The sequence below is a fragment of the Mirounga angustirostris genome, unplaced genomic scaffold, assembly GCF_029215605.1.
Source record: "Mirounga angustirostris isolate CCGP_5_RB_7025 unplaced genomic scaffold, mMirAng1.0.hap1 SCAF_10, whole genome shotgun sequence".
Classification (NCBI taxonomy): domain Eukaryota; kingdom Metazoa; phylum Chordata; class Mammalia; order Carnivora; family Phocidae; genus Mirounga; species Mirounga angustirostris.
In genome coordinates this window covers 19,874,052-19,896,333 of record NW_026991718.1, presented here as the reverse complement: position 1 = coordinate 19,896,333, position 22,282 = coordinate 19,874,052, and the positions used below count along the sequence as shown (strand labels likewise).

General features: G+C 55.2%; 1 protein-coding gene and 1 long non-coding RNA gene across 3 annotated transcripts in view; one reads left to right on the top strand and one right to left on the bottom strand.

Moving 5' to 3' along the window:
• Positions 1-12,599: 12,599 nt before the first annotated feature.
• Positions 12,600-15,819, bottom strand: LOC123850886 (uncharacterized). The gene is made up of 2 exons (XR_006792435.3): positions 15,607-15,819; positions 12,600-12,771 (listed from the first exon to the last, which is right to left on the bottom strand). It is a non-coding gene; the product is annotated as an uncharacterized LOC123850886 (long non-coding RNA).
• The window catches only part of DNMT3A (DNA methyltransferase 3 alpha), a 97,956-nt gene continuing 89,412 nt past the window's right edge, over positions 13,739-22,282 (top strand). The window contains exon 1 of one of the 2 annotated variants that reach the window (XM_045884210.3): positions 13,739-13,875. The gene's annotated coding sequence lies outside the window, so the exon portion shown is untranslated. Of the gene's footprint in view, positions 13,876-14,333; positions 14,469-22,282 lie in introns of those variants that run through there. The other variant, XM_045884209.3, reaches the window with a different exon arrangement.

The following is a 22,282-nucleotide window of genomic DNA, read 5'->3' as shown; positions in this document are numbered from 1 at the left end:
TTCTTACCTGTGGCCAATAAAAGTGGGAGTCTATAGGCATAGAATGGACAGGCTAAGGTATGCCACCAAAATCACCTGAGAAGGGAGATGAGATCCTGGTCTGATTAGTACCAGAGGAATTGAGAGAGCTGGAAAATAAGGATCCAGGCCTTTCCCAGGCGGGCAAGGAAGAAGCTTGAGGTTTCTGAAGAAACTGACGTTGGAAACTCCAAGATGATGTGTCGGGTCTAGGGGGAGAGGAGAGGGCAACTCCATGAGCCCTGCTCACTGCTGGCTGCTGGGAAGGGAGGGTCTAGGCCAGTTACCGAATCTGGAAAATCAGCTGAGTCAGGGCTCCATGGGGGTTGGCAGGGGAACCACTCTGTCTAAGACCACCATAGTGGTGAGGGAAGACTTGCTTCCTGGGGACCCAAGTTTGCCCTAGCAGAACCAACAGCCAACCCAGGACCTAAGACAGGCTATTCCTGTCAATCCCTAGGCCAATCTCTAGGCATCACGTAAAGTAGCCTGTGCTGGGGTGGGGCGGGATGGAGACAGGCACTGCTGGGACCCCTGAGAAGAACCAAAGCTTAGCTTTTCCCTCTTTGGGGTAGCCTGACCTCTGACCTCTATTTCTCCTCCTCGTTCCAATTTCCTCCTGGCTACTTTGTCCCCAGGAACATGCTAATCCCAGTTTTGGTCAGAAAAATCGACTCCCATGCCCAGCTTCTCCTTTCCCCCTCTCCCAAGCCCCTTTCCCCCTCTCCACTCCTCTCCTGCCTGCCCGGGGACTCCGATAGCAGCAGGGCCACAGGTCACATTCAGCGCCTGGGAATTCATTAATTGTGGAATAAAAGGAGTGGCTGGTCTCCAAGTAAAGAAATGTCAAGATGTCTAGGGGTAGGAAGGTTTTCTGAACACTCCTCGGATGCTGGGAACCCGGGCCCCTTTGGGGAGGGGGTGCGGGGTACTGCAGGGGCAGGGCTCGGGTGAGGCTGTGAGCTCGAAGCCCCACACGTGGCATGGCCACAGTGAGCCGGCGAGCTGTGTCCACTACCTCGGCCACCCTCCCGGGCTCAGAGCGGCCCGGGGCCCTCTGGGACCCTCCACGTGGGCACCGAGTGTGGCAAGGAGTCTAGCTTTGGTCCTGCTGGGCTGCTGACTTGCCAGGAGACCTCTCTGGGCCTCGTGGCCCCAGCCTTCACACCAGCTAACGGTCTCTGGCCCAGTGCCTTCAGGTTTGTGATTAGGATCTAAGGAGAGCCCCGTTGTAAACATTAGGTCCTGTTGAGGGCATTTTCCGTATTCCTCTCTCACCTCCTGCGACAGGGGACAGAGAGAAGTGGAAAGGCAATTAATAAAGGTACTGTTAGGGCACCTGAAACTAATATCACACTGCATGCTCATTCGACGGCGATGCAAACATACTAGACTTGCTTTAGAAATAAACAAATCAAAGTGCTGTCTGCTGACGTTTGTGGAGTGCTTGCTGGGTGCCCGTCCTGGGACTAGAGCTCCGGGGAGCGAGACCCCCGGCCTGGGGAAACGCCTTCCGAGGAGTCCGACCTGAGTTCCGTGCTCTCCGCAGCTCCCTGCGTGGGCCTGGGAAATATGGACTTTTCTGGGCCACCACCCCCTCCTTTGTTTACAAGGGGTTTTGCTCTCCATGTCCCCGGCCGGGTGTTCCAGGGTCATTTCTCTCCTCCCGGCGCTAGTCCTCTGTTTGGTTAGAAAAGGAATAGACGGGCAGAAGAGGGACAGACCTAGGGGGCTGGGGGGGTGGCCCTGAGTCCTAAAGTGGATTCTTGCAGCCCTTGAGCATCCCCACGTGCGGTCTGGACTCAACCACCCCAGGTGTGGGAGGGGAGAGTAGGGGGACATTGTAGCCTGTTGCCAAAGCCCATGTTTCAGAAAACTAATGTCTTCTCGGGTCGAAGAGCAAGTTAGAGGCAGAGCTAGGGTTGTTGCAGATCTCTCAAGCCCTAGACCAGGCTGCTCTGGCTCCCTGGGCTCAGGCCCCAGCCTGGAGCAGAGGAGGAAGAACAAGGAAGGGGGTGTCTGCAGGGCTGGGGTCCTTTCTGAAAGCCTAAGGGAAGACCCATGTCCTTGCCTTCGCCAGCTTCCAGAGGCTGCCCATAGCCCTTGACTCGGGGCGCCTTCCTCCTCCTTCAAAGCCAGCAGCGGTGGGTCATGTCCTTCTCAGGCCTTGTCCCTTTGAAGCTTCCTCTTCTGTCTCCTCCCCTACTTCGAAGGCCCCCTGTGATTACAACGAACCCCCTCACCCGGGATAATCCAGGTGATCTCCCCATCTCCAGCCGGGCTGATTAGCAACCTTAACTCCCCTTGCCATGTGACCTAACATATTCACAGGTTCCAGGGATTCGGGTGTGGACATCTTTGGGGGTCATTATTCTGGCTGCCATATGCCCCTTGTCCCAAAGGCAGCTCCCCCAAATAGTCACATTTCCTGCACATCCGGCCCAGGGACTGTGATTTGCATCCGCGGCTCTCCCCTATGCACCTCTTGGAAAAGACTGTGTCTGGCCCCAGCCTCATCCCTGGAGGATTTTCCCTCCATTCCATTTCTGGCTTCCTATGTTCCCCTGCAAGTGTTCCCAGGGGGTGCCAGATCCTGGTGGGAGGGCCCTGGTTCCCACCTTCCCAGCACTTCCCTGTCTTTCTGTGTGTCCCTCCCACAAGTGGACCCTTAGCATCTGGGCTGGAGGAGGGACAGGGAGACAGGCCCAGGTTGCTGGCCAGGCTCAGCAGGGGAAGGGGGAACGCGTCTGCTGATGGGACAGTGGTCACTCCTGGTGCGTCAGCTGGCTGGCTGCCAGTCCTGGAGTGTGCAAAGGGCTATGGAATCTGTTCCTGTCCTCCCAGGCTCTGAGGAGGATCCTGTCTCTCACTGGAGAAATGGAGTTGGTTTCAGCTGGTGAAATGGAGATGGGGGCCCAGGCCCTGTCTGCTTGTGTGGCCCTGCTCTGCTTGCGGGGGGAAGGGGGGGTGGAGGAAGCAGACTGGGCAGATAGCTGCGCTGGGATCTTCTGGGAACTGGGGTGGAGGCCGTGAGTTTGTCCATGTCCCCCGACATGCTGGGGGCAGCTGGGAATTGGGCATCACCGCTGGTCTCCCTCCATTCTGTCCCCTGACCCTTACACTCTCCTGACACTGTCCTTTCAGGGGCCACCTGGGTCAGTCTTGGGTCAAACGCAGCCCCCTTGTCTTTGCTTCCTGTAGTAGGCAGCTAAAATGGTTTCCTGGGATTCAGACCCTTGTATATTCCTTTCCCCTTGAGTGTGGGCTGGTCCTGGTAACTTGCTGTTTACAAAGAGAGTAGGACAAAAGCTTCTAAGAGGATACAGAAGTCTGTGACTTCTCTCCTGCCTGAATACTGTCTCCCTCTCTCGGGCTTGCCACTCTGACGAAGGTGGCTGCCATCTTGTGAGCTGTCCTGTGGAGAGGCCACATGGCAGGGAACTGAGGGCCGCTTTCAGCCTTCGGCCAGCATTGAATGGAAGGCCTCAGTCTGACAACCTACAAGGAACTGAATCCTGTGAAGAACTAGCACACGAGTAACCTTGGAAATGGATCCTTCCGCATCAAATCTGGAGATGGCCGGAGCCACCCCCAGATTCCCGACACACAGAATCCGTGAGATAGTGAATGTTGCTGTTTAAGCCACCAAGGTTTGGGTTAGTTTGTTATGCAGTGATAGATAACAGATATACCCCTTTGTCCTTGACCCCGTTGCCCCACCAGCCCTATGTCCTTAGCCTTTGTTCACTTATCTGGTTCTCCCCTTGCCTTCCTGAGCCTCCTTCTCTCTCCTTCACTGTCATCTCTTCCACCCCAGGCTGAGGTCTACCCCAGTGTCTCTGGTCTCCACACACCTCAGGGAGAGCCCATCTACTCATGGCTTCAGTAATGTCTACCTACCGTGTCTATAGCGATGTTCTTCCAGTCATTCCATCAGCTCATCTGCATTCAGTTCCATTTCTCCTCCGGCCCCTGAATATATATTTTATCTGAATGTTACTATAACAACCCAAACCAGTGAATATGTCCCTTCCCGTCATCTCTGTTTCCAGTCAGCAATAGATGTTCCTTTTGGAAGGAGGCTGATGGCTTGCCCATACCCCCTGCTGGAGCTGAGCACAGATCTTGTCTCTGAGCTGCCTCCCTCCAAAGCAGACTCGCCTTCCTTAAACATGATCCCCAAGGCATCAGATCATCACTTGCTGCCAAGTCTCCACACTCTTTCCCGTTGAACTTGCCTGATGTTTCCCACCCATATCCCCACGTGACTCTAGTGGCTGGACCAGAGTCTGCATGCTGGTTCTATCATATTCTGCCTGTGTGCAGTTGGGTTCATCTCCCTGGCCTCCGGTTTCTAACCTGAAGCTAAAAACTGGGAAGGCCCCAGATGTCCTTCAACAGGTGCATGGTTAAACTGTGGCACATCTGTACCGTGGAATTCCCCCCAGCAATAAAAAAAAAAAAAAGGTGCTATGGACACATGCAGCAACCTGGATGAATCTCCAGAGACTTAACGCTGGGTGAAAAAAAGCCAATCCCGAAAGGTCTGACTCCATTTATATAACATCATTGAAATGAGAAAACTGTAGAAATGGAGAACAGATTCGTATTGCCCAGGGCTGGGGTGAGGCACAGGGCAGGTGGGTGAGACTGTAAAAGGGGACGGCGTCAATGTCAATATCCTGATCGGGGGCGCCTGGGTGGCTCAGTTGGTTAAGCGACTGCCTTCGGCTCAGGTCATGATCCTGGAGTCCTGGGATCGAGTCCCGCATCGGGCTCCCTGCTCAGCGGGGAGTCTCCTTCTCCCTCTGACCCTCCCCCCTCTCATGTACTCTCTATCTCATTCTCTCTCTCAAATAAATAAGTAAAATCTTAAAAAAAAAATACCCTGATCGGGATATGACGTTTAAGTGTTGAGAGAATTTATCACGGGATTGGGGGGGGGTACTGGTAAAGGGTACAGAGGATTTCTCTGTAGTTCTTACAACCGCACATGAATCTAAAATTATCTCTGAAAAGGGGCGCCTGGCTGGCTCAGTCGTTGGGCATCTGCCTTCGGCTCAGGTCATGGTCCCAGGGTCCTGGGATCGAGCCCCGCGTCGGGCTCCCTGCTCCGCGGGAAGCCTGCTTCTCCCTCTCCCACTCCCCCTGTTTGTGTTCCTGCTCTCGCTATCTCTCTCTTTCTGTCAAATAAATAAATAAAATCTTAAAAAAATAAAAATAAAAATAAATTTAAAAAGATACCCCTTTTATTGAGTTGCATGGAACTGAAAGCCTGGAAGGTACATTACTAATAAAAGAATATGACTGAAAAAAATCACTGCTTTTTACTCACGAAAATGTTTGTATCTGACACAAACCACAGGCTTCCAGTCTTTTATCTTGACATTGAATTACATGTCCCACAAAGAGCCAGGTGGGCTGTGGGGTTGTTCAGCAGCTTCCCTGAGCCCATGAGGCCCGATTCAGCAGGTGGTAGCTCCTTCTCTTCCCTCCAGAGAAGCAATGAAAGGAAGGGGTGGGGAGGACTTGGGTGAGGGGAGGCTGCAGCAGAATCAGGAAAGTTCCATAAGGCAGGGTCACTGAGTCTGAGGGTGCAGGCCAGCAGCAGAGGAGAGGGGCTGAGGGGGAGTGACCCTGGGCATCAAGTTCTTGCCCTCCCTGTGCCTCCCCAAATAGTTCCCTCTCAGCCCTGATGCCCTCACCTACCAAATCCCAACCAAGCTTTCAGCTCTGGCTTAGGTCTGTTTCCTGAGATGCTCATGCCAGCCTCAATCCCTTCTTGTTTGAGCTCCGCAATTTACATTTTATTTTTATTATTTTTTTTTTAGAGAGAGAGAGGGAAAGGAGGGGGGACAGGCAGAGGGAGAGAATCCTCAAGCAGATTCCTCACTGAGCAGGGAGCCCGATGTGGGGCTCCATCCCACGACCCTGAGATCATGACCGGAGCCGAAATCAAGAGTTGGACGCTCAATTGGGGCACCTGGATGGCTCAAAAGCAACTGCCTTCGGCTCAGGTCATGATCCCAGGGTCCTGGGATCGAGCCCCGCATCGGGCTCCCTGCTCAACGGGGAGCCTGCTTCTCCCTCTGACCCTCTCCCCTCTCACGCTGTTTCTCTCTCTCTCTCAAATAAATAAATAAAATCTTTAAAAAAAAAAAAAAAGCGTTGGCCACTCAACTGACCGAGCCCCCCAGGCCCCCCTGAGCTCCACAGTTGAGCTCATGATTCACTGGCTGACACTGGGCTGCGTTGTGTCACATGATAACTCCTCACAGACAGAGAGCGTCGCACCAGGCTCCTTGGCAGTGTTAGGCATAGAATACACAGTACAAAAATAATTGTTGGCTTATATCACAGTCAAAGGGATGACCCCCTTGATTTATGGAGCGGTCATAAAATTCAAGAAGAAAGAGATCCATGGCCTGAGAGAAATAGGGTCAAAAACAAACAGATCGTTTTCAGTTTATAAATGCAAGTGGCCCTTAAACCTATGAAAAGATGGTCAACCTCCTCAAAATGAAAGAAATGCAAGACCAAACGTGTGGTGAGAGAGCACGGCTCACCTATCAGATGGGCAAACATCCAAGAGTTTAACAACATACTCAACTGGCAACACACCTTTTCATACATAGTCCTGCGGGGAAGGCAAAATGCTACAACCCCTGGGGGTAATTTTTAAAAACTTATTTAAAAGCAATCTTAAACTTACAGAAAAGACGCAAATACAGTAAAAGAACTTCGTTTTCTCTAAACTTTTTTTTAAAGACTTTATGTATTTACGTATGTATGTATGTATTTATTTAGAGAGCATGAGCGGAGGAAGGAAGAGAGAGAGAGGGAGAGAGAATCCCAAGCAGATTCATGTGGGGCTCAAGCTCATGATCTTGAGATCATGACCAAGGATCATGTCCTGAGCCAAAATCAAGAGTCGGACATTTAACTGACTGAACCACCCAGGCACCCCTTCTCTAAACTTTTTATGACTGTGTCAACGTGATGTCCAATCACTTCCAGGAAACTTTAGTGTTGTATATATTTCTTTTCCAATAAGGACATTGTCTTTCACAATTACAGCATAAACATCAAAATCAGGAAGGTAACACTGATCCATTACTACCATCTACCCTCAGACCCCATTCAAGTTTCTCCTATTGTTCCAGAAACATCCTTTAGAGCAAAAAGATTTGATCCGGAATCACATATTTATTTTTTTTAATTTTTTTTAAGATTTTATTTATTTATTTGAGAGAGCAAGAGAGCCCGTGAGAGGGGGGAGGGTCAGAGGGAGAAGAAGACTCCCTGCTGAGCAGAGAGCCCGTTGCGGGACTCGATCCCGGGACTCCAGGATCATGACCTGAGCTGAAGGCAGTCGCTTAACCAACTGAGCCACCCAGGCGCCCCTGGAATCACATATTTAATTGTCATGTGTTAAGTTTCCTTTGATCTGGAACAGTTCCTCAATCTGTCATTGACTTTCATGACCTTGATATGCTTGAAAAATACAAGTCAGTTATTTTGTAGAATATCCCTTGTTTTGGGTTTGCTGTGGTCTGGTGTTTGTGTCCTCTCAAAATTCGTATGTTGAAACCTAATGCCCAAGGTGATGGCATTAGGAGGTAGGGCTTTGGAGGGCTCTGCCCTCATGATTGGGATTAAAGCCCATATAAAAGAGCCCCCAGGGTGCTGGCTTGTCCCTCCCACCATGTGAAGACACAGAAAAGATGGCTGTCCATGAACCAGGAAATCCTCATCAAACATCAGATCTGCTGGTGTGATGATCTTTGACTTTTCAGACCCCAGAACTGTGAGAAGTGAATGTTTGTTGTTTTGTTTGTTTGTTTGTTTTTTAAAGATTTTATTTATTTGACAGAGAGAGAGAGACACAGCGAGAGAGGGAACACAAGCAGGGGGAGTGAGAGAGGGAGAAACAGGCTTCCCGCTGAGCAAGGAGCCTGACGTGGGGCTCGATCCCAGGACCCTGGGATCATGACCTGATCCGAAGGCAGACGCTTAATGGCTGAGCCACCCAGGCACCCATGAATTTTGTTGTTTATAAGCCACCAGCCTCTGGTACTTTGTCATAGCAGCCCAATGGATTAAGATAGGGTTTGTCTGATGTCTCCTCAAGATTAGATTCAGGTGATGCATCTTGGGCTGGAATATAGAAATGATGCCATGTGGTTGTCACGGCTTCCTGTTAGGTAGCATACCATTTCAATTTGGCTCATTACTGATGATGTTAACTTTAATCACTTGATGAAAGGATGTGTTTCAGGTTTTTCCATTGTAAAGTCACTCTTTTTCCCTTTGTAATTAGTATTTTGTTGGGAAGTATTTTGAGACTATGTAAATATCCTGTTCCTCATTATGCTTGTAATTTATTCATTTATTTCTAGCAGTGTGGACTCCTAGATTCCTATTTTATTTGGTGGGTTGTAATCTGTTGGTATCATCATGATTCTGATGCTCAAATTTTCCCATATTTTGCCAGTGGGAGCCCCTCCCCTATACCCCATTATTCTTTGAGCACTTCCTTACTTTTCAGTGTGACATGTTCTGGGCTCATCTTGTTCCTTGCTTGGCCCCACTCTGGAATCTGCCATTCCTCCAAAAAGGCACAGTTCTTTTTAGTAAAGAATGGTATTTAGAAACTAAGATCTGGGCATGAGGTGTGCTCATTGCTGGGGAGGTTTCATTGCTTGTAGGCGCTCTCCATGGACAGAAAAAAGGAATCCATCTATAGAGACACAGACAGACATGCATATATACACATATATATTTTACATCTATATTTTTATGTCTGTCAAAGTGCAGTGTGAGGCTCATGTTGGAGTGAGAGGTAGAGGCTGAGGTGTCTCCTGGGAGAAGGGGCCAAACCAACGTCTAGAAATGGGGGAGGTTCATGACAGTTGCTGTGGGAGTGGGGCCTTCGGGGGGCTGGTTGCTGGTCCACGGAGCTCCCAGAGAATGAGCTGACAGGCAGCTGGCTAAGGCTTTACAGAAGTGATATCAAATCCCCAGACCTAGGGATGGCTCAAGCTCTGAAGGAATCCCCAGGAAGACGCGACCGTGCCACCAGGAAGCTGGCCCTCCCCGAAGGAGACTTCTTCCCTGTGGGCCCTCAGGCATGGCCACGGAGGACAGGGAACTGGGGAGACTCTCTCAGGACCAGGCCCGGGCTCCCCCGTGGAGAAGTGAGCCCTGGCAGCCCAGCCAGCAGGGTGTGGTATAGGCCGTGGGCTGGCAACCCCCGAAGGATCTTCCCCTTCTCCTCTTTTGCAAAGTCAGTCCTTAAGGTGGATCATCTGTTTTCTCTCTGCCGTCATGGACTTGGTGTTTTGGGGTAGTTATATTTATAATTTAGCCACCGTGATAGATAAGAAGCCACATCCACCTCATTGAGAGAAATGCACATTACTCAGAGATCCTGATTTTAGAGCTGGTCATACTTGGATCATCTTCCTTTGGGAAGGAGATCAAGTGCATTTTTAGTTGTAGATGGCGTGGGTTCTTCGTTTTAGTAAGAACATCTTAAAAATATCTCTTTTATTGAGGTGAAATTCCCATAACATTAATCATGTAAAAATGTACAATTCAGTGGTGGGTAGCACATTTGCAATGTTGTGCAACCACCATCTCCATCAGATAGCCAGAGCGTTTTGAAAGCGCATACACGAGGAAAGAAGGTCCGCGTGGATGCTGGGCAGCCATGGGGTGACGTGCAGAGTGTCTGCCCAGCACCCCTTGCTTTGGGGGACAACTCTGCTCCTACTCCCTGGGGCGCTGGCTGGATCTGTCCATGCGAGGGCCACCTTCTGCCCTCACTTACGGGGGTGGGCATGTGACTCATGCTGTCCTACTGTTTGTAGAACCTGGGTCACGGTGGGCTTATGACCAAGGCCAGAACAACTGAAGTGACCCTTGGAACTTTTCTGCTGGGGATGGCCCCTTGAGTGAGGGTAACAACAAAAAACAGAACAGTTACGTGTCTCAGACCTTGAGGCTCGAGGTGGGGGAGGGGTTGTTGCTAAAAGACGTGGAGTTTCATGTCCTAGAAGCATTGGGGTGCTTCCTGAGGGGAAAGAAAACATTGTTCTTCCACTGGGATTCTGAACTGGGAGAAGGTATGCCTGAGACTGCTTGGCACCATCTTGGAATCTGACGCAAGGAGGAGAGAAAGTGCCAACACAATGGGGAGCAGACAAGCGTGATGGAGACAGCGAGCTCAGGAGGTGGCATTTGAGTCCCCGGATTGACCTATTCCTGACTCTCCAACCCTGGGCTTCCCAATTGTCTAAACTCTAAACTACTGAATCCCTTTGTTTAAAATCTGGTTTAGGCTGGGATTCTGTCCCATGTGACTGAGAGTCTTGACGAATATAACAAGCCACATGGAAGGTAGGTGGAAGTGTCACCATTTGCTATCGATGAAGAACCTACGTGGATAGTGGCCTGTGATGCAGTTCTCCCGGTGGGTGTGACAAGCAGTGGGTATGAAGATGACCCAAGTGGTGAGTCACTGTGCGGTTGAAATCACCCAGCAGGATGGTAAGTGAGCCAGGTCCGGACATCAGGGAGGGGGTGCAGCAAAGGCAGGTGGAATAGTTTCAGAAGCCGACTGATGGAGAGGACATAAGGTCTAGCAGAGTGTGGGGGGCCAAGGGTAGAGTCTCGTCTGAGTCAGAGGTGTAGGAATGGAGCCTTCCGCTGGAGTCGCCGGGTGGAAGATGTTAGAGGAACATGTTGTGGGTGAAGGAGTTGCTGCTGTTTGCTAAATGTGTCTGGTTCTCCCTGCTTTGAGATCCGTGGTAGTGTTTACTTCCTGGATCCTGATAGTTGAATGGAGCTGTGGGACTCGTTCTGGCCAATGAGGGAAGAACAGCTCTGTCGGTGTGATACCCTCCCGCGCTCTCCTGGCAGCTCTTCTGTCAGCCAGGGTCCCAGAATATTCCGTGAGCTCTACCCCTCTGCAGACTTGCCACAGACATGTAACAGGAGCAGGAAAAGTTACGGTTTTTTATATTTGGTACACTTAATTTACAGTTGTGCCATGCTCAATTTTTTTTCTTGTGGTAAAATATGTGTAACATAAAATTGCCATCTTAGCCATTTTTAAGTGTAGAGTTCAGAGGCGGTAAGTACACTCACATATTGTGCAAGCATCCCCACCATCCACCTCCTCCAGAACTCTTTTCCATCTTTCCAAACTGAAGCTCTGCACCCACTAAACATGACCTTCCCACTCCTCACACCCACCCCCCAGAGCCCAGTCCCTGGCAGCTACTATTCTACTTTGTCTCTATGAATTTGACTACTCTCCGTACCTCATGTACGTGGAATCACACAATATTTGTCCTTTCGTGTCTGACTTATTTCACTCAGCAGAATGTCTTCAAGGTTTATCCATGTTGTGGCAGCTTTCAGAATTTCCTTCCCTTTTAAGACTGAATAATATTCCACTGTATGTATACGCCACATTTTATTTATCTGTTCATCTATTCATGAACATCTGGGTTGTCTTCAACCTTTTGGCTATTGCAAATAATACTGCTATGAACGTTGGTGTACAAATAGCAGAGACTATGAGAGTCTCTGCTTTCAGTTCCTTTGGGTCTATACGCGGAAATGGGATTGCTAGATCATATGGTAATTCCACGTTTAATTTTTGTGAGGAACCACCATGCTGTTTTCCACAGAACTTCTGTGATTTTAAGTCACGAAAATTTGGGGTTGTTTGCTATTGCAGGATAACCTAGCATATCCTAACTGATACTGCCCCTCGATCCAGATAATCTAGGATCAACCAGGATTCTGGTCAGACCACAGTGGAATGGACAGAAGTGAGGGGGTCTAGGAGCCCAAAGGGCTAAACCAATCGGAGCCAGACCCAGTGTGATGTGTGGTACGGAGGGCCCAGTAGGATTAGCCAGCACTGATATGCCTCTTCTTGGGACCACCCGGAGGGACCTTCTCATGCCGAAGACGTCAGGGCCAGGCTCTGGAACCAGCCCTGTAGCCACATGGTGGCTTCTTACTGGACACAAACCCCCCTCTAACATGGTCAACTTGGGCCTCTTGACCCCAGCAACACAGATATCCAAGGTCACACACATTATGGGCTCCCAGTGACTTCATCATAGGTAGTTCTACTCAACAGAAACTTACATTTGCCCTTCTTGATCCCGAGAATTTCAGCTTGTGGAGAGCAACTATAATGTTTCAAAGGTGTGATGTGGTGATTTCAGGGTCAGATGAACCAGGCCTTGAATCCTGGTTCTGTGACTTCCCCAACTGTGTGGTTTGACTAAGCCTCAGTTTCTTCATCTGTAGAGTGAGGATAATATAAACTACCACACAGGTTTGGCAGAGAAATGTGCCAAGCCCGGTGCCTAGCACGCAGGGGCACTCAGGAAACAGTCGCTGCTATTTGGGGGCAGTATTATATAAGCCCTTGAGGAAGGGAGAGGTATGGCACCATCCTTCTAAACATGGTCTTCCCCTTAGCCCTGCTTTACAGTATTTGCGGATGCCTATCTTGGTGTGGAAAGCAGAGCAGCAAGGAGCCAGCGATGCATGCATTCATTCAACAAATGTTTATTGAGAACCTACTGGGTGCCAAGTGCCAAGCTACAGATGTGGTTCTTGTCCTCATGGGAGAAACAGCACGAGTCTGGAACTGGACAGGTGGAATCCACGGACAGCAGGGCCTGTCATCAGCGGCATGGGGTGACCACTCGAGTGAGGGTGACACTGAAAAAGGCCAGGACGATTGTGTGGAGAGTGGCCTCTGACCTTGAGGCTGGGGAGTGGGGAAGACTGGAGGATCTGGGAGCATTAGGGAGCTTCCAGAAGGAAAACCGCCTGGACGAAAGTTGGGCTCCATGTCTCAAAGACTTTGGTAACTGTGTACCTATGCCCTCAAAGGGGTGAAGCTGGTGGGGGAGAAGGGAAAAGCAGGACTGGTTTCAGCAGTGAGGGCCTGAGTGCCCATCTCTGGGAGCCCCCGCCCACAAGTGGGATGGTGGGTGCCTGGGGAAGGGAGCACAACATGTCCTGGGTCAGAGAGCTGAGGGCACTGCCATGTAGCTGAAGTGCTCGGTGCACTGGGGGTGCACAGTAGGAGAGGCTGGGGGAGGTACAGGCAGAAGTGGAGAGCCAGGCTGAGGGGATCAGGGGGCCCAGCACCAAGCCCTAGAGATAGCAGTTGGGGAAGTGATGAGCAGAGGGTGGCTGTGCTGACAGAAGTAGAGAGAGATGCCCCAAGTCAGAAACCTGGAGCCCGAAGTCTCTGGGAAATGAGCACAACCCCCGCGGGAAAGGGGTGAGTAAGCGTGAGGGTGGAGTGTAGGTGTGCACAGAATCTTAGAGCTGGAAGGGATCTTCAATGTCATTTAGTTCAAACTCCCACCCCATGAGGTCTTTCAGTCTTCCACTGTCCAACTGAGGGCACTCAACTCTACTTGGACACTTCAAGGTATGGGGAGCTCACTCCCCCTAAGGGGACTCATCCTATAGACGTGCCCGAGCCTCCAGGACGGCCTGGATGGACCTGGCGCCTCGACCTTGGCCCTGTCGAGTGGGCTGGCCTCCATTCGGCGGCGGCACCTGGCGGGGGCGGCGGGTCGGGTGGGGATTGCGGTGCGGATGGGCCGGCGCTGCTGTCCCCAGCCCCAGTGCTGAGGCAGGCAGAGTGCAGTGGGCTCTGGTGGAGGTCGGGAGAACTGCAGGGTGAAGGCCGCCGGGGGCTCCGCGGGCTGCTGGGGGGAGGCACTTGACACCGGCCCGGGGAGAGGAGGGGCCGCTGTCCCTGCGGCCAGTGCTGGATGCGGGGACCCAGCGCAGAGGCAGCGCCAGGTAGCGGGGTGCCCCGCGGGGGGGGGGCGCGGAGGAGGGCTGCAGCAAGGCCCCCGGCGGAGTGGCCCGGAGCGCGGCCGCGGCGGGGTGCCCAGGCCCAGCGCAGGGTCGGGGCACTGTGGGGTCCGGCCCTCCGTCTCGCAGCGTGCGGAGACCCCCGGCGGGGCCGCAGAGGCCGGGAAGTCGGGCCGAGGGCGCTAGGACCGGCCGCGTTCCCAGGCCGCTACCGCCGCGGCGCCCCGGGGCCCCCCAGTCGGCGCTGCCTCCCGGGCCGGCTCCGCAGCGCCGGGGCCGGGGCCAGCGCGGCCGCGGGGGGCGAGCAGCGGGCGGAGGCCTGGGCCCGCGGGCGGCCGGAGGGAGGGAAGGAGGAAGGCGGAGAGAAGGGGTGGGAGGGGGGGACCCGGCAGAGGAGGCGGAGAGAGGGAGCGCGACAGCGAGCGGAGGGAGGGAGCGAGCGAGGCAGGCAGGCGGGCCGGGAGGGAGGGAGGGCGCGCGGGCGGCGGCGGCGGCGGCGAGAGCAGAGGACGAGCCGGGACGCGGCGCCGCGGCACCAGGGCGCGCAGCCGGGCCGGCCCGACCCCACCGGCCACACGGTAATGAGCGCCGCTGCTGGCGGCCCGGGAGGCCGGCCCGGAGGCGGGCAGGGAGGAGGGGAGGCCGGGCGGGGGGCACGGCGGCGGGCAGTGCCCAGCTCGGGGCACGCTCCCGGACCCCTGCAACTCGGCGCCGGGCGCTCGCGGGGCCAGAGCTGCGGGCGGGGACGGCGGGCCGGGCTGGCCAGGGCGGCGCGGGGGATTGGAGGGTTTGTTTATGTCCCCGCGGGCTCGGCAGGCGCCCCCTCCCGTCCCGCCCGCTCCCGGCGCGGAGCCCCCTCCCCGCCCCCGCCCGGCTCCGGGCTCAAGTTCAAGTCTATACAATGCCGCGGGGGGCCCCCCTCCACCGCCGGCCTCAGCCGTGGTGCCCGGCTCGGCGCTGCCGCAGGGGCCCCGGCCTGGCCGCCCCCGCCTTCCGGGCCCTGCCCCCGCCCCGGGGCCCCGCCTGGGGCCTGCGGCCGGGGCGCCGGAGGGCGCGGACCCCGACCCGGAATGATCGGCTCCCGCCGCGGCCCGCAGGGAGCGGGGGAGGGGGCGGGGGCCGGGCCCCGCGCAGGCTCCGCGGCGGCGGCAGAAAATGGCAGCCTGGCACGACCCGGCCCCCCGCCCCTCCCCCCGGCTCCCGGCCCTCCTCGGCCCGGCGGGGCGGGGGACCCGGGAGGCCCCCGGGGGCGGGCCGAGGGGTGATCCGGGGGCCGGGCCGGGGAGCGCTGCGCAGCGATCCTCCTCCGGCCACCTGTGGCTGGGGGTGCGGGGTGCCAGCGGATCTGGGAGGGGCGGCGGGGGTGGGGAAAGTGCCACTTGGGGGGCACACCTCCCCGCGGAGGGCCGGGCGGCGCGCGGGGGGGGACGTCGTGCCTGGCTCCTCCCTGCCCCCGCCGCGGGCCGTGGGAGCCGGGGCGGCGGCGGTGGCGGCGGTGGCGGCGGCGCCGCAGTGTGGGGGCGGGGCGGGGGCGGGCGAAGATCCCGGGCCGGGGCTCCGGGGGCCGGAAAACGCGGGGATGGGAGCTGCGGGCCAGGGCCAGGGCCAGGGCCAGGGCCGGGAGCGGCGCGGGTGGGAGCGCCCGGGGTCGCCCCCCGCAGCAGCACCCCCGTCGTACACACTCACACGCACGCGGACACACTCACGCACACGCACCCCCGCTGGGCCGGTGCAGACGTGTCCTTGAAAGCTTCGCATCTGTACAGTGAAGGACGAGGCCTCGCAGAGGCTGCAGATCGGGGTCTTCGGCCCCGCGGCCCCGCGCCCCAGGAGACCCCGAGCTTCGGAGCCGCAGGCGGCCGCGGTCCGTGTCCCGCCCTCACCCCGGCTCCCCTCCCCCAGGCCTCCCTGCCCTCCCTCCCCCTCGGCGCGGACCAAGCTGGCGTGGGTCCAGGGCCCGCCCCCGGCCTCCCCCAGCCCCCCATCGCTGGGGCCCGCGGCCCTCCGGCTGCCAAACTGCGTTTCGCTTTCCTGGAACCTCCCTTCTTGGGGGCACCCACTCCCCTCCCACCCCCTCTCTGTTATTTCCCACTTTTCTCTCCATCCGCACGTCCTTCCACCTCTCTCTACTGCAAAGCCAGTTGAGTAGGTGTTGCTGCCCTGGTTGAGGAATGGGGGGCTTGCTGAGTCTCGGGGGCTTTCTTCCCCTGCTCCTGAGGGGAGCCCCCTGTGGCTGCACCTTGACCCAAGATGGCGTCCAGCACCCAGCTGGGCAGCTCTGGCCTCAGGGCGGGGGAGGAAGGGCGGCGGGGGGCGGGGAGGGGGCGCCCAGAGCCACTCCACGCGGCCCCTCTCAAACCAGCAGGGACAGGAGCCTGGACGAGAAGCGCCCTCTGCCCTGTGACCCAGCTTGCCCCTCGCCGCCATGCCCAGAGACTGCCATCAGCATCCCTGGGGGACTGTCCGGTCTTCATGTTTCACCCTGGGCTGCCAGCGGCCGAACCGGCCTCCAGCTCCTGGGCCGGCGGGCTGTGAAGGGATCCTGGGATCAGGTGCTGCTCGCCTGTGCCTCCTCCCTTCCAGGCAGATGGGACAGCTGCAGCCAGGGAAGCTTTTCTTCCTAGGCGTTGCTGGAGTGTGAGGACCGGCCTGTGGGATCTGGGGAGCCCAGCTGTCAGGCGGAGGGACCCTCTTTGGGCTTGTCCTCTCTGCTGGCAGGGGCTATCTTCTGGTGGTTTCCTGAGCTGCCTGGCTTTGGGAGGCGGCGGTTGTCAGGAGTTGCTGCTAGGTTTCTGGGGCAACGTGGTCCCCCTCCGCCTCCAGGTCCCGTTGAGGAGAGCTTGGCTGGGCTGTTTGACAGGCCACTCTGTGCAAGCGTGAGTGTGCGTGCATGTGGTGCTCCCGGGCAGGGGCCGGCCGACTGGGCTTGGGCTCTGCCACCTGCCTGCCTGCCTCCCTTCCCTGGCCCCACTTCTCTGGGCCCTGGCGCCCTCTCTGCACTCTTGTCCAGCTGCTTGGTTCTTGTCCGCAGCTACTCCTCCAATGCAGAGCCCCCAGCTCAGGCTGAGCCAGGCTCTCTCCTTGTTTTCCAGCCCAGGCACAGGGGGGCTGCAACAGGAGGCTGGCCTTAGAAAGGTGAATTCCTTCTAGAATCGAGGAGTGCGGGGTGCACAGTGCGAGGGCTGCCCCCTTAGCCCTGGAGAGGACACCGGACCGCACTGTGGCCATCTGACAGGGTGTCCGCGGACAGGATTCCTCTGTGGGGTGGGGGTTGGACTGGAGCTTGGAGGTCCGTTCCAACTTTGAAATTCTATGGCTCTGATTCTAGTGGTGGAATTTCAGACCCAGGAATGGGGGTGGGGTGGTCTGTTTTCACCACACAGCGGTAATCCGGAAGGGCTTCCAAGGAGAGGAGGTCTGAGAGAGCAAGGCCTCCTGGGGGATGGGGCTTTGAAAGGAAAAGGTGGCGTGAGGGGTGGGGGCCCTGCAGGGAGAGAGGTTTGTCTCAGGTGTCTCCACAGAGAGCGTAAAAATACAGCCTCCCCGGTAAACCTTCACACGCGTGTGTCCTTCTGTAGGCTTCCATGTGTAAATCCGTGTGTGTATATAATTTCTGAGGTTCCCCCCCCTCTCCGGAGTCCAATTCACAATATGCTCTCGAGTCCCTTGTGGATATTTTCTTTTCTTTTTTTTTTTAAAGATTTTATTTATTTATTTGACAGAGAAAGACACAGCGAGAGAGGGAACACAAGCAGGGGGAGTGGGAGAGGGAGAAGCAGGCTCCCCGCCGAGCAGGGAGCCCGATGCGGGACTCGATCCCGGGACTCCAGGATCACGACCTGAGCCGAAGGCAGTCGCTTAACCAACTGAGCCACCCAGGCGCCCCCCCTTGTGGATATTTTCCTATCACAGTCACACATCACTGCCAATGGTCCTCTGAAAAAGGCTGCAAGAAATGCAGGACAAGCTATAAAATGCTTGCCCAGGGTGACTTGGCCCTTGGGGAATTTACGTTCTCCCCTGCTCCCGCTCTCTCCCATAAGCCTGTGGTCCCCACAGGACCAGGACCTTGACTTGGCTGCCTCTGGGTCCCCCATCAGACATTTAGCGGGACCTCCATGGGTGTCTGCTGAATGGTGGGGGAGCTTGCTACACATCTGTGATTTTGGTCCCTGTCCTCTCCCTAGCTGTGGCCAGGCGAGGCTTCTTTTGCTGGGAAGCATGTAGGGAACTTGGAGCAATCTTAGCTGCTCCCCATCCGCAATGGGTCAGTTCAGAATAGACCACTCACTCCCCATCACTGGGCCTGAAATTTTTTATTTTATTTTATTTATTTATTTCAGAGGGAGAATGAGAGAGAGAGAGAGAGCATGAGGGGGGGAGGGTCAGAGGGAGAAGCAGACTCCCTGCCAAGCAGGGAGCCCGATGCGGGACTCGATCCAGGGACTCCAGGATCATGACCTGAGCCGAAGGCAGTCGCTTAACCAGCTGAGCCACCCAGGCGCCCCTGGGCCTGAAATGTTATCATTAGTATCCAAGCCTTACGATGTAGGGTTGAAAGAGAACTTTAAGTGCTAAGAGCCCTTGGAGCTGGGTTGGGGGCTGTTTGGGGGTGGGGCCAGGCTGGGCTTGGGAATTCTACCCAGAGCCTGAGGCCAGAAGGGCCGATCCTGCGCCTTGCCTTTCGCTGTTCCCTTCCTGCTGCTTGTGCGGGCCTGGGGTCCCTGACTCTGAGTGTGGGGTGTGGCGCGGCCCTTGGGAACTGGAGCCCCCACCTGCCCTTTGAGGCTGGGCATCTCCGTGGGCCTACGTTTTGCTGCTCCTGAGGGCTTTCATGGTAAACTAAGGTGCCAGATTCCTTTCCCCCCAAATCTTGAGGGCTTGTTTTCAGTCAGGTCTCTGACTATTTTTCCCTAAAAAAAAAAAAGAAAAACCAAAACCAAAACCAAATCTGAGACCCATGAAGTGTCAGAGATGTGTGTGTGTGTGTGTGTGTGTGTGTGTCCAGCCTGCCTCCCCTTGGCTGAGTGTTGTGGGCAGGACAGGGTGGGGAGCACGTGTGTCTGTGCGGACTTCTCCGTGCAGCCGCATGGGGAGGGAGGTGACTTGCTTAGACAGGAGCCCGTTTCGAGGCAGCCCAGGTGAGGGCCCTGGAGTCAGCCACTTTCCTGCCTCAAGATCCGGGGCAGCTAACTTAGTGGCTCTGTGCCTCAGTTTCCTCACCTGTACCGTGGAAATGAGACGTGGCTGTACTTAAGGTTGTGGTGAGAATTCCAGAGCACGGTGTGTGTCCCTCCCTTAGCGAAGTGGCGGTCTGAGGGGTTTGGGCAGCGTGGGTGGACCGATGCTGCAGGAAGTGCGCTCAGAAGCCTGGTCCACCGTCCTGCCTCTTTTGCACAATCTTGGACAGCGGAGGAAACGGCTGATTCTGATTGACAGAGCCTCAGAGGGGAGGGCTCCTCAGTGCCACTTGGCAGTCGGTTCCCCAGTGTAACGGATCACCCCGCGAACAGGTTGTCTGTGTGCTCACCTTAAATCCCTCACGCTGTAGTTCCAGCTCTTTCTTCCGTCCCGTGTTTGCTTGCTGAGCATTTCCTGTGGGCAAGGCCCTGTGCTAGGATTTGAGGGGACACAGAGTGAGTTAGGATGAGCCCAGCTAATTAATGACCACAGACCAAAGTCACAGGAGAGGGAGAAATAAAGCGCTCGAAGGACAGTGAGGTCACAAAGAACTGAGGGGATCAAGGGAAGGCTTCTTGGAAGAGGTGGTACCTAAGATGGGCCTTAAAGCACTGAGGTGGGGCTTCCAGGCTGAGGGGAGGAAGCCAGGCTGTGGGGGATGGGGTGGCTGGAGTGTGGAGGAGATGCTGGGGGGGAGTGGGGGGGGTGGGAGGTGGAGTGGGGCCCTGGGTGTGCTGGGGGCCAGGCTGAGGCCCCACATCAATTTGGGGAGAGCGGCCCCTGTGCTCTATAACTCCTGCTTGTCCTGTGGACAGTCGTTTTGAACTGCCCTGTTTGTAGTGGTTTTGTGGGGTGGAGTGGGGTGGGGAGAAGCCAGAAGGACGAAAGGGAGGGCAGGGAAGGGGCCAGCTGAGCTCATTTGGTGTAGGCTCTTGATGATCCCTTTATATTCCAAAGACTACTAGCGCTTAAGAGCTCAGACTTGGAGGGAAAGAGAGCATATTTAAATCACACCAACCCCAGGGGGCTGTGGAGGTTAAGGGGAACAGCAGCCAGGGTAAGATCGGCATGCCCATGGTTGAATGGGGAGGAGGAGTGTCCCTGGCTTGGCCTCCCATTGCTTTCCCTCACCCAGGCTGAGGTGCCCCAGCCTCCAGAACATTCTTGCAAGGGGCTACGAGTAGGAGGGAAATGGGGGCCACAGAAGCTGACTCTGCCCTTCCCTCCAGTCTCTCTCCGCCACACGCAGCTGAACTGAGCCCCCAGCTCCGAGGGGATGTGGCCCGGGCATGGCTGCAGGTGCCTGGCAGCCCCCAGCAAGGACAGCTAGTGGTCAGGGCCCTCCAGACCACATCTCCCTTGCTGATCACATCCAGGCCAGGCCTGTCTGGAGGACAGCGACAGGGGGAGGAGGTGCAGACGTCTGGGGCTTTCCTAACTGAATCCCAGTAGGGAGTGGAATTTTTTCTTTCAACCATAGCTCAGCATGGTCCACTCCTGTCCTGCTGAGGGCCCCTCTGACCCCTAAGGCTTCCCAGCCTTATTTACTTCTATACCCAGGTTCCTATTTTCTCTTTCCTGCGGTCATGGCCCTGCTCACTGTCATCCCTATTGATCTTCCCTCTCTGTTTCTGTTTCAAATGTCAAGGTCATTTTTATTCTGAGCCAGTTGTTAGCCGCCCTGTCTGGGTACACCGAGGGGACAGAGGACCATCTCTGCCAGCTAGTAAGAGGAGGGTCAGAACTTGGGTGTTCTGACTTCTACTCTAGTTCTCTGCTGCTGTGGTGTGTGGATGGATCTGGGGCTTGGTGCAGATGTTCTGGACCTAATAGCTCACCTAGATCCCTGTGTTCCAGTGGTCCTTACTTGAACAGGTTAAAAGATGCTGATAGGGGATATTATGGGACGGTGGGGTCAGATCTGTGGTTTACTGAGCACCGAATTGGACCGGGCCGTGTCACGGTGAATGTCGGGGAATGCTTGGGCTGGGAGGCTGGGGCCTCTGGAAGTGTTCCTCCCCTCAGAGGTTCCCCAGAGGACCCTGAGAGGGGCCTGTGCCTGGCAGGAGGGATCCTTCAACACTCCAGCAAACGGAACCTGTTGGGAAGGGGCTTCTTGAGGGAACGGTCCTGTGTGATTAATTTTAGAGATTCTGAAAGGATAAATACATTTATGGATAAAGGGGAATCTATTTAGATTCCCCCGAGCCAAGCCTTTGAAATGTGGTAGTAAGCATGTCTATTCTGATGTGTGAAATGTCCACGATATGGTGTTGGGTAACCCACAAAAGCAGTGTGCAGAGTGTAATCTTGTTTTTTGTAAAATCCTTTAAAATAAATACAAATATACATGGACAGAAAAAGTTGTTCTGGGAGGATACACAGCAGACCTGTCAACAACGACTTTGCCTTTTTACTTTATATACGTTATACATCTTTGTAATCTTTGAAAAAATGTAAACGCACGTGTGTTACTTTCTTAATGACAACAAAAATAAATAAAACCACACTTTAAAAATTTTTTTTTAAAGATTTTTTAAAATTTATTTATTTGACAGGGAGATAGCACAAGTAGGCAGAGCGGCAGGCAGAGGGAAAGGGAGAAGCAGGCTCTCTGCTGAGCAGGGAGCCTGATGCGGGGCTCGGTCCCAGGACCCTGGGATCATGACCTGAGCCGAAGGCAGCCGCTTAACCGACTGAGCCACCCAGGCGCCCCCAAACCACACTTTTTAAAGCTCCTGGGTAAGGACATGAAAAAGATTTGAGTCATGCTAGGGTTGGAAGGAGGACTCTTTTTTATAATGGATAAGAGGTGAGCTTGGAGACTGACAGCAGAGGGTGGGGCCACTCAAGTACCTGTCCTTCCTGGGAGGGTTGCAGGGAGAAATAGTACAGCTCGGAGGCCTCTAAGCAAAGGCTGGGGCTAAGTGGGCGAGTGGAAAATAGGCAGCTGGCTGAATCCCCGTCTGTGCCAGGGCCAGTGGGCCAAGTTAGCTTGATAGGACAGCGACTTGAACTCTCAGTTCACCCAGGATGGGAAGCAGATCCTTGAAGGCTTCGATCTGGTGGCTCTTGTGGCCCAAATGGGTCCCTGGGAACCGGAGGTATAACCAGGGCCGGGTCCCAGGGTGGAGCTCAGGCGACCCAGCCCTGGCACAGAATGGCCAGCGTGGGGGGCCGCACACAGGGAGGACAGAATGGGGCTTCAGGA